Below are 12,020 nucleotides of genomic sequence, written 5' to 3'. Positions count from 1 at the left end.
ACAGCACTTTGGGAGGCTGAGGCAGGAGGATTGCTTGAGGCCAAGAGTTTGAGACAGATTGGGCAACACAGTAAGAACCCATCTCTACAAAAAAAAAAAAATTGATAAACACAAGCATGGAATTAAACAAGATGAGGAAATGAGGACCAATTAACTGAGAATGGACCATAAACCAAAGAAGTGACTCTATAAAACCCAGGCTGTTCTAGATTCTTGCTTATATAAAATTGAAACTGCACCCAGGGCTTAGAGGGCATACAAGTAAGGGAAAGAAATACTGAAAAACAAGAGAGAAGGGGCTAAAAAGCACCTGAACAGAATAGACGAACACTGATTTACTGTCCTTGCCGTCCCGGTAGGGACAAAAACTGCCAGCTGCTCTCCTTCCTCTAACCTTTTGTCTATCCTGCTAGAATGATGCCTATTCTATTCAGAAGACTATGCAGGCAGTAGCAGCTGATAAAAGGAAGAGAAAAAATAAAAACAGAGAAAATAGTGCTTTAGTACAAGTCAAGGAGGTGTCTTAGTCAAAAAGAGTCTGTTTTCCTTTTGAAAATATGGACATGATATTGGAGGAGGGAAAATATGAGGAAAAAATACTAACACTTTTTGTTCTTTACAGAAATAAACGCACATTTTTTCAGTGTGAGTAGAAATGGGCAATAGTTGCATTTTGGGGTACAATTTTAAAACTTGGGAAGATATTTAGTTGGATTCCATAGTAATACACCATTCGGAGCAAGGAGAAGGAAGACTCTATGCTTAGCTTGAAGTGAATGTGAGATGTTCCATACCTGCTAATACTAGGTCACAAGAGCAATGGACTGTGTTGCAAAAGACCACACTGCTGGAAAGAGGTTCCATGACCTCTGCTGAACTCAAGGGCAATGTGTTGGCCCAGCTCTTATTCTTGGTTTGAATTTAAGGAGAGCTCGAGTCTGTTGCCCACATGTAAATTAAATCACAAGGTTGGAGGAGCATCTATTTGTCTAACATTGCTTATATATTTTTGAAAGAAGCTAGACGAAACAGGCACTACCATTTTTATTTTGTAATATGTGTTTTAAAAAAATCTTTTCCTTAAGCTCCATGGCTCAGTTTCTGAATGGCTGGTTGGGATTCCTGGTAACATCTCCTGATTCTTATGGTACTCTTTTGTCATATTGGAGATTATTGATTATTATTATTTTTTAAACTCCATCTGAAAGCACAGCAGAATCAATGTGTTACTCCTGAAGATTAAAAGGACACCACTAGCATATACTTGGGAAGACAATTGATGCCGACTATTTTCACCAACAGTTAAACTAGAAATATCTTGATGGTGATGCAGCACTACAGCAGACTGTCATTATGCTGAAATGTTCAAGTGTTTGTAAAGTGTCTTAAGGCAATTCCAGAAGTTAGAAATAATTTGGGATCATGCCTTACTCTTCAAGCTTTTCAGTAAATTCTATTTCATTTGTAGAAAGTCTCTTCTCTCTCTCTAAAGTATTCTAAATATATAATAAAAACTAGTTCTTTCATAACAACTATAAATAACACAAAACACATATAATACTTATAAAATATTTTTCTATCTACTTTAATGTAAAATATTTCATTTGATGGTTACATATTAGCTAGTAAAATGAATAACAAGAATTTTTAAAGTAATTATAATCAATTTGACAATTATTCTATAATCCCATAATTAAATGATTTTGTTTTTCCAGATGCAAGTCTAGCCTATGAAGCACAAAATGAATTTTTAATTCAACAGCTTCTCACCCATATTCTTCCTGGTCACTTCCACCTACCCCTCCAGGAAGATTACATAAAGTGAACCCTTAGACTGAAATAGTGGATCAATAAATGCAGATTTCCTCTCACCACCCACTCCAACTTAATATGAAATTAATGCTGGCCAGGCACAATGGCTCACACCTGTAATCCCAGCACTTTGGGAGGCCAAGGTGGGTGGATCACTTGAGGTCAGGAATTTGAGACCAGCCTGGCCAACATAATGAAACCCCATCTCTACTACTAAAAATACAAAAAATTAGCTGAGCATGGTGGCGCACGCTTGTAATCCTAGCTACTCAGGAGGCCGAGGCAGGAGAATTGTTTGAACCCAAGAGGAAGTGGTTGCAGTGAGCTGAGATCATGCCACTGCACTTCAGCCTGCAAGACTCCATCTCAAAAAAAAAAAAAAAGGAAGTTGATGCTAAATAAATCTAGATGTTTTGAATGGAATCATGCAACAAGATGAAACTGAGCCAAGTGTAGGATCTAACACAGGATCTTCAATCAAGTAGGTGCTTAACAAATGTTTGCTGGATGAAAAAGTGCATGAATAAGTTATTAATGAGTGAGTAAATTACAACCCCCATTATATCACTGGAAAACAAAATGTTCAATCATATTTATGGCACTTTCATGTACATTTTCTCACATACCACTCCATGAGATAGCAGGACAAACATTATCATCCCCATTTTATAGATGAGAATGTTGAAGCTAGACACATTACAGGGATCGTCAGAGACAGGGGAAAGAATAAAACCTGGTTCTCCTGATCCTTTACATAACCCTTTTTTCCCCAATACACACATGGCTTCTTCTGGGTTTTGGGGGTGAAGATAATTACATTTTGGGCTCACATGAATCATGTTTTCTCTTTAAAATCCTTTACAAAACCCTATCCTTTAACACATGATACTTTATTTAACTGTCTGTATCCTTCACTATACTGTAAGCTGCTTGAGGGCAGGAGCAACATCTGTCCTGTTCACCATTGCACCCTATAACACAGCATAGTGCCTAGCACTTAGTCAATATTAGTTGCATCTTTTTCCACTTGAAATGCAAGAGTTCCCAAGGATGAGATTCTCAAGGATGGGGTGATGGTCCTATAATGACCTAAGATGCCAACTCAGCATGACCTCCCTCCTCATATACTTTAGGGAGGAAAGGCGGTAGTTTGCAGAGGTGAGGCAGGGGAGAGGGGCATAAAATAATACATTTTCAGCTCAGCATCTGGGGATGCTCTCAGCTCTCGGTGCCCAGCCCAGCTTCCTTCAAAATGTCTACTGTTCATGAAATCCTGTACAAGCTCAGCTTGGAGGGTGAACACTCTACACCCCCAAGTGCATATGGGTCAGTCAAAGCCTACACCAACTTTGATGCTGAGCAGGATGCTTTGAACATTGAAATGGCCATCAAGACCAAAGGTGTAGATGAGATCACCACTGTCAACATTTTGACTAACCACAGCAATGCACGGAGACAGGATATTGCCTTCACCTACCAGAGAAGGACCAAAAAGGAACTTGTATCAGCACTGAAGTCAGCCTTATCTGGCCACCTAGATAGTGGCTTTGGGCCTGTTAAAGACACCTGCTCAGTATGATGCTTCCGAGCTAAAAGCTTCCATGAAGGGGCTGGGAACCGATGAGGACTCCCCCATTGAGATCATCTGCTCAAGAACCAACCAGGAGCTGCAGGAAATTAACAGAGTCTACAAGGAAATGTACAAGACTGATCTGGAGAAGGACATTATTTCGGACATATCTGGTGACTTCTGCAAGCTGATGGTTGCCCTGGCAAAGGGTAGAAGAGCAGAGGATGGCTCTGTCATTGATTATGAACTGATTGACCAAGATGCCCAGGATCTCTATGACGTTGGGGTGAAGAGGAAAGGAACTGATGTTCCCACGTGGATCAGCATCATGACCGAGCAGAGCATGTTCCACTTCCAGAAAGTATTTGATAGGTACAAGAGCTACAGTCCTTATGACATGTTGGAGAGCATCAAGAAAGAGGTTAAAGGAGACCTGGAAAATGCTTTCCTGAACCTGGTCCAGTGTATTCAGAACAAGCCCCTGTATTTTGCTGACCGGCTGTACAACTCCATGAAGGGCAAGGGGACTCAAGATAAGGTCCTGATCAGAATCATGGTCTCCCACAATGAAGTGGACATGTTGAAAATTAGGTCTGAATTCAAGAGAAAGTATAGCAAGTCCCTGTACTATTACATCCAGCAAGACACTAAGGGTGCTGTACCTGTGTGGTGGAGATGGCTGAAGCCCGACACAGCATGAGCGTCCAGAAATGGTGCTCCCCATGCTTCCAGCTAACAGGTCTAGAAAACCAGCTTGTGACTAACAGTCCCTGTGGCTGTTCCTGTGAGGATGACGTTAGCCTTGCCACCAACCTCATTTTAGTTGCCTAAGCATTGCCTGGCTTTCCTGTGTAGTCTCTCCTGTAAGCCAAATAAATGAACATTCCAAGGAGTTGAAAGTGAAGTCTATGATGTGAAACACTTTGCTTCCTGTGTACTGTGTCATAAACAGATTAATAAACTGAACTTGTACTTTAGAAACAAGTAAAATATATACATATATATTTTTTCCTATAAAGTCTCTGAATTCATGCTGAGTGATTTTACACATCCATTTTAAATTACACTGTTCTAGAGTAAAATGAGTATTTCATTCAACTTCTCATCGACTCATTAAGGTATGGTGTATAATGAATTAAATAATTTGAGACTATTCACCTGTAATTCTTTCATTCCCTCCCACATCATCTGACTTCCCCTTTGTTCAATTACTCTTTTTAGTATAATAGCTAATAAAACCAGCTCATGGCTTCTAGTCAGCAAACTCTTTAACAGTCAAGGAAATATAATCCCTGTGTTTTAAATCATCATCAACAGATGCTCTAAGCTATTTCTCTAAACTCATTCAGGATTGTTTTCTAATACAATATTAGAGTAATGTAATAACTCACTCACAATGGGCATACAATTAAGTTTTCAAGTATTAGAAGCATCAAATATATCAACTTTGGAAAACCAAATAGTTAAAGGGCATTTTCAATGAAGAGGAATCACTGTGCAATTTAAAAGGCAGGGGCTTCACTTCTCTAAGCTTCCATTTCTTCAACAGTAAGGATAATTATATGTTGTCCTAGTAATTTGGCTCTTGACAGGGTAAGGACTGGGAGCCTGGGAGGCCAGGGGAGCTCTGATTTGTAGCATTTCCCATTTCTATAGTGTAAATGCTTTCATCAAGGCCAATTGCAAGCTACCAACATGAAGTCACTGAATAAGCCAGTATGGCCTGGCTGCAGCATAACAAATATGATACTGTAGGGTTATTGGGAATAGAAAGTATATTATATCCACTAAGAATTGTAAGTAGCAATTCTTGCCTGGCTCAGAGAATGCCTGTTCCTTTCTCCTGCTTCCATTCCCCATCTATTCCTTCTTGAACTACAATGCCTATCTTTGATATTTCACTGAAGCTCATGATTTAAAGTAACTTCTCTATACTTTTTGCTTCCAAATTGATGTCTCTAGCCCTGACTTCTTTGCTAAGCTCCAAACCTATACTGCAAACTGTCTACTATACACTTCAACCTGGAAGATCAAAACTGACACATATCTGCTCTTCATCTTGGCTTCCTTTTCTTGGTTAATAATGATAATGACAATAGTAGTCAATATTTATTGAGTCCTTAGCATGTGCCTGCACTGTTCTAAGCCTTTACATGCATTATTTTAATCCTCACCATATGTGGTATACATTAATATCATTCCCATTTTACAGATAAAGAAACTAAGGCACAGAGAGGTTAAATAATTTCCCCTAAGTCATATGGCTAATAATAGCAGGCTGGGATTCAAACTGAGCAATTAAACTTTTTTTTTTTTTTTTTGAGATGGAGTCTTGCTCTGTCACCCAGGCTGGAGTGCAATGGCATGATCTTGGCTCGCTGCAACCTCTACCTCCCGGGTTCGAGTGATTCTCCAGCCTCCTGAGTAGCTGGGATTACAGGCACCCGTCACCATGCCCGGCTAATTTTTGTGTTTTTAGTAGAGACGGGGTTTCACCATGTTGGTCAGGCTGGTCTCGAACTCCTGACCTTGTGATCTGCCCACCTCAGCCTCCCAAAGTGCTGGGATTACAGGTGTGAGCAATTAAACTTTTGATCTCTGCTATAGTTTGAATGGGTCCCCCCAAAAAGTTACTGTTATTAGAACCTTAATTCCCAATGTGGTAGTGTTGAGAGATGAGGCTTTTAAGGGGTTATTGTGTTGTGAGGGCAGAGCCCTCATGAATAGATCAATACCATTTTGGAGGGGTGAGTTCTCACAAGAATGAGTTGTTTTAAAAGGGAGCTGAGCTTGCTCTTGTGGTCTCTTTTGCATTTGCTCACTTATCCTTCAGCTTTTTCACCATATTATGATGCAGTACAAAAGCCCTAGCCAGAAGCTGCCACCATGCCTCTGGACTTCACAGCCTCCAGAACCATGAGCCAAATACACTTCTTTCCTTTATAAATTACCCAGTCTCAGGTATTCTGTTATAGCAACGGAAAACGGACTGAGACAAGCTCTTTATCTACCATATTTCTATTTATGTTAACTATTAGTTCTAGACTACAACTATGAATATGCTAACTAGTACTACCTACTTTGCCTCTCTAAAATGTGTTGGACACTATTTAATGCCAGGCATTGTTCCAAGCTTTTTTTGGTGTTAATTAATTTAATTCTCAAAACAAAGGAAACTTTGTAAATTTATAAAGGAAACCGAGGCACTGAGAGGCAAAGCAACTTACCAAAAATTGCACAGATAGAAAAGTAGCAGTGTTGGGGCAGTCTAGCTTCAGAGTTCACAGCCTTAACTATCTACTCTACTGCATCACTTCCCTACAGCACTCAAGTCTAACAGCTGGGAGTTTAAATTGTTCACCAAATTTCTCTCTCTCCTTCCAAAGCATTTTATAAACATGCTGTTTTCTCTCTACTCCGTCACATCACTCTTAATCCTGGCCTTTATAATAGCTCATGTGGACTACTGCAAAAGCTTCTTAATCATCTCCCTGCTTCCTAGGAAACATTTCCAATAGATCTCCTATAATGCCTCCAGGTTTGCTGGAAAGTAAATATCTTAGTAAGTCACTACACTACATTACACCATTCAAAGCCTTCTCACCACCTATATAATAACTATGGTTTCCAAACCTTAGTGTGCATAAGTAGCACTGGAGCTTGCAGAATGCAGATCCTTGGTCCATCTCAAGAGATTCTAGTTCTGTAAGTGCAGTTTGGAATTCAGAAATTTTAAATTATACCAGGCACCTCAAGGAATTCTCGTGCATGTGGTTTATGGACCACACTTTGAGGAACACAGGTTCAGAGAATAAAGTCCCAGCTCCTTATCAAGGAAACAACCTCTTCTCTGCTTGTATCTCATTTCATTTGATGCTCCAAGATAATGGAATCATTTACAGTTCCTCAAACTACTCAGTTTCTCACTTTCATGCCTTTGTACCTGCTTTCCCTTCCTCTAAAACACTCTTTTCCTCCTTCCATCTGATAAATTATTTCTCTTTCAAACCCACCTTAAATTTAAATGTCATCTCAGGGGCCAGGCATGGTGGCTCACGCCTGTAATCCCAGCACTTTAGGAGGTCAAGGCGGGCAGATCACTTGAGGCCAGGAGTTCAAGACGAGCCTGGCCAACATGGTGAAACCCCATCTCTACTGAAAATGCAAAAATTAGCCAGGTGTGGTGGTGCATGCCTGTAGCCCCAGCTACTTGGGAGGCTGAGGCAAGAGAATAACTTGAATCCAGGAGGTGGAGATTGAAGTGAGCTGAGATCATGCCACCTGCACTTCAGCCTGGGCAACAGAGTGAGACACTGTCTCAAAAAAAAAAAAAAAAAAAAGAAAAGAAAAGAAAAAAAAAGTCATCTCTAGGAACCTTCCTTAACTTCCTTCCACATGCCAGCCTCCTCCTCCCCCACCATCCTGACTTCTGTGCCTTGATTTATACTGAAGGCACTCCATCTTTTACATGTCTGCCCCCTTCTAAACTGTGGCCTCCTCTAGATCAGAGTAAACATCTCATCGTCTTTCATAAGGATGACCTAGCATAGAAGGTGCTAAAACAGCAGTCACATCCAACTAGAGGGCTGGATAATGAATGGGCAAAGATGAAAATCTGAGTTGAAATTACCCCAAAAAATATAAAGGTATTGCCCAGAAAATTATGAATGTCATGAATCTATAAAATTAATACATGTATTTAGGGTTGTTGTATAAACACCAATACATGTTTTATGAAATGATGTATCTTTAAGCATAAAATTAATGCTATAAAAAGCTTAGTAGGTATGTTATCAGCTGGAAAGCAGAATCACCGTTGCCATCTCACATGCGTATGTGATTGGCTTTGAATGCTTTCTGGATTACACATGGCAGGCTTCAATACATGCACAAAATGATTATTCAATTCATAAATGTTCTGTTATCACATACCTAACAGCACAAAGGCATAATTGTAGAAGAAAGTTGAACTCTTTTTTTTTTTTGAGATGGAGTCTCACTCTGTCACCCAGGCTGGAGTACAGTGGGAAGATCTTGGCTCACTGCAATCTCCGCCTCCTGGGTTCCAGCGATTCTCCTGCCTCAGCCTCCCAGGTAGCTGGGATTACAGGTGCGTGCCACCATGCCTGGCCGATTTTTATATATATTTTTTTTTAGTAGAGACAGGGCTTCACCATGTTGGCCAAGCTGGTCTCAAACTGCTGACCTCAGGTGGTCCGCCCGCCACAGCCTCCCAAAGTGCTAGGATTACAGGTGTGAGCCACTGCGTCCAGCCAAAAGTTGAACTCTTTTAATGATAACATAAACTCTACTGATTTGTAGTCAAAGGTACGGATGTTGAAAAGCCAAGTTCTTAGGCCAGTGCTGTTTGATATTGCCTAGCATAGTCCCATGTGTGTGAATATGAATGATTACCCCTGCAGCTGAATGCACTGTCACCTGAACTGTGTGTTCCTGGGCCTCCAAACTGGAGCGTGACAGTGGTGAGAGGGAAGTTAAATCATGAGGTAGTTCACAACTTATCCTATTCAAATGGGCAAAGTACTTATGCAAAGCATTCTTCTGGGTATGTTTTGGGAATTATAAATGATTAAAGACACCATCCTTGACCTCAAGGAATTTACCATCTTGGGTAATAAGACCCAGGCATAAGTAACAATAATCAAAGTGGATTCTGAAAGAGAAGGTGGTTTTCGAGGGAAGATAAAATTGGGAAAAGAATTCATGGACAAAGGTGTGTGAGAGCACAGAGGGAGTTCAAGTAGCCTCCACTGCTGATTTGTCCAACCTCATTACTTTTAATTCCTTTGACCTTTTCACCCTATATGGGATGTGTCTCCAAAATAACAATCATGTCCTCTCCTCTTCACCTTTCTGTACTTCTTCACACTGGTCCCTTTGCCTGGGACACCAATTCTGCCTGCCAACCTGGGTAAGTCCTACCCATAATTAAAGTCCCGGTTTAAATTCCTTCCCATTTCTACAGCTTACCATCACCTATCTCATGCTGTTAGTTGCTCATACATCTATCATCCCAAACTGTCAGCTGAAGAGGGTGACAGAGATGTCATTTCCTTCATCTCTGTATTCCCATCTCCTAGAATAATGTTGGCAGGCACTAGGTGCCCTAGAAATGTTTTTTGAGGTATATTATTGCATAGTGAGTGTTGTCTTTTGACTAGATACTGGATTTGAATGTAAAGTTAAAGAGGAATGCAAGAAAAAAAAAAGAAACTAACAACAACAACAACAATGTAGGGATGAATTTAACCAAGGAGGTAAAAGATCTGTACATAGAAAACTGTAAGACATTGATGAAAAAAACTAAAGACAATATAAATAAATAAAAAGATGGCTCATGTTCATGGATTGGAAGAATATTAATAAAATGCCCATAACCCCAAGTGATCTAAAATGCAACTGCTATCAAAATATCAATGACGTTTTTCACAGAAATAGAAAAAGCAATCCTAAAATTCATATGGAACCACAAAAACTCCCAAATAGCCAAAGAAATGTTGAGCCAAAAGAACAAAGCTGCAGGCATCACACCATCTTATTTCAAAATTGACTTCAAAGCTATAGTAATCAAAACAGCATGGTACTGGCATAAAAACATAGACCATTGGTACAGAATAGAGAGCTCAGAAATAAATCCATACATTTATAGTTGATTTTCAACAAAGATGCCAACAGCACACAATGAGGAAAGATCAGTCTCTTCAATAAATGGTGCTAGGAAAACTGCACGTCTGCATGCAGAACAGTGAAATCAGACTTTCATCTCACACCATATACAAAAATCAACTCAAACTGGATTAAAGACTTAAACATAACACCTGGAACTGTAAAACCACTAGCAGAAAACATAGGGAAAAAGCTCCATGACACTGTTCTGGACAATGATTTTTTGAATATGAATGCCAAAGCACAGGAAACAAAAGCAAAAATGGATACATGGAATTATATCGAACTAAAGAGCTGTACAGCAAAGGATCACCAGAGTGAAGAGACAACCTACAGAATGAGAGAATATTACATCTTGATAAGGGTTAATATCTAAAATACACAAGGAATTCAAACAACTCAATAGAATGAAAAAAATAGCCTGATTTTAAAATAGGCAAAGGTCAGCTGGGTGTGGTGGTGCATGCCTATAGTTCCAGCTACTCCAGAGGTTGAGATGGGAGAACTGCTTGAGCCTATTGAGCCCAGAGTTTGTATTCAGCCTGGGCAATAAGGTGAGACCCCATGTCTTTTTTTTTTTTTTTTTTTTTTGAGACAGAGTCTCGCTGTGTCACTCAGGCTGGAATGCAATGGCGTGATCTTGGCTCACTGCAGCCTCTGCCTCCTGGGTTCAAGCGATTCTCCTGCCTCAGAAACCCAAGTAGCTGGGACTACAGGCATTTGCCACCACACCTGGCTAATTTTTGTATTTTCAGTAGAGATGAGGTTTCATCATGTTGGCTAGGCTGGTCTCGAACTCCTGACCTCAGGTGATCCACCCACTTGGACCTCCCAAGGTGCTGGGATTACAGGCATCATCCACTATGCCCGGCTCCCATGTCTATTTTTAAAATAAAAATAAAATTTAAAAAAAAACAGGCAAAGAATCTGAATAGACATTTATCAAAAGAAGACACACAAATGGCCAATCAGTATATCAAAAATGTAATCTCAGCACTTTGGGAGGCCGAGGTGGGTGGATCACAAGGTCAAGAGATCAAGAACATCCTGGCCAACATGGTGAAACCCCGTCTCTACTAAAAATACAAAAATTAGCTGGGCGTGCTGGTGCGTGCCTGTAGTCTCAGCTACTTGGGAAGCTGAGGCAGGAGAATCACTTAAACCTGGGAGGTGGAGGTTACAGTAAGCTGAGATCATCCCACTGCACACCAGCCTGGTGACAGAGTGAAAATCTGTCTCAAAAAAAAAAAAAAAAATGTAGAACATCAGTAATCATCACAGATATGCAAATTAAAACCACAATGAGATAATACCTCATACCTGTTAGAATGGCTATTACCAAAAACACAAAAGAAAAAATTAGTCAGGTATGGTGGCACATGCCTGTGGTCCCAGCTACTTGGGAGGCTGAAGTGGGAGGATCTGGAGGTTGAGGCTGTAGTGAGCCATGACCTCGCCATTGTACTCCAGCCTGGGGAAACGAGCCATGATCTTGCCATTGTACTCCAGCCTGGGGAAACAGAGCAAGACTCTGTCTCAAAAAAAAAGACAAAAGATATCAAGTGTTGACAGAGATGTGGAGACAGTGAGCCCTGGCACAGGTTGGTGGGAATGTAAATTAGTATAGCCATTATGGAAAACAGTATAGAAGTTCTTCAAAAAATTAAAAATACAACTATCATATGAACCAGCAATCCCAGTACTGGGTATATATCTGTTAGAAACAAATTTTCCGTGCCACAAAGAAATAGCACTCAAACATAAATTTAATTTTCTCAGCAAGGCAATTTTTACTTCTATAGAAGAGTGCGACTTGCAAATGGAGTAATGGCGAGAGCACACTTGGACAAGGGAGGGGAAGGGGTTCTTATTCCTGACGCAGGTAGCTCCTACTGCTGTGTTGATCGCCTGTTGGCTAGGGTTGGACCACACAGTCTAAGCTAATTCTGAT

The 12,020-nt window shown here is 40.3% G+C and overlaps 1 protein-coding gene and 1 pseudogene across 11 annotated transcripts in view; one reads left to right on the top strand and one right to left on the bottom strand.

Moving 5' to 3' along the window:
* TRIM2 (tripartite motif containing 2) overlaps positions 1–12,020 on the bottom strand; it is a 186,054-nt gene that overhangs the window by 26,082 nt on the left and 147,952 nt on the right. The gene's annotated exons all lie outside the window — the stretch shown is intronic.
* On the top strand, positions 3,022–4,091 carry LOC129035140 (annexin A2-like; annotated as a pseudogene).

The sequence above is a fragment of the Pongo pygmaeus genome, chromosome 3 (genome assembly GCF_028885625.2).
Source record: "Pongo pygmaeus isolate AG05252 chromosome 3, NHGRI_mPonPyg2-v2.0_pri, whole genome shotgun sequence".
NCBI lineage: Eukaryota > Metazoa > Chordata > Mammalia > Primates > Hominidae > Pongo > Pongo pygmaeus.
Note: the sequence above shows the minus strand (reverse complement) of the source record. Positions and strands in the feature narration are given on the sequence as shown.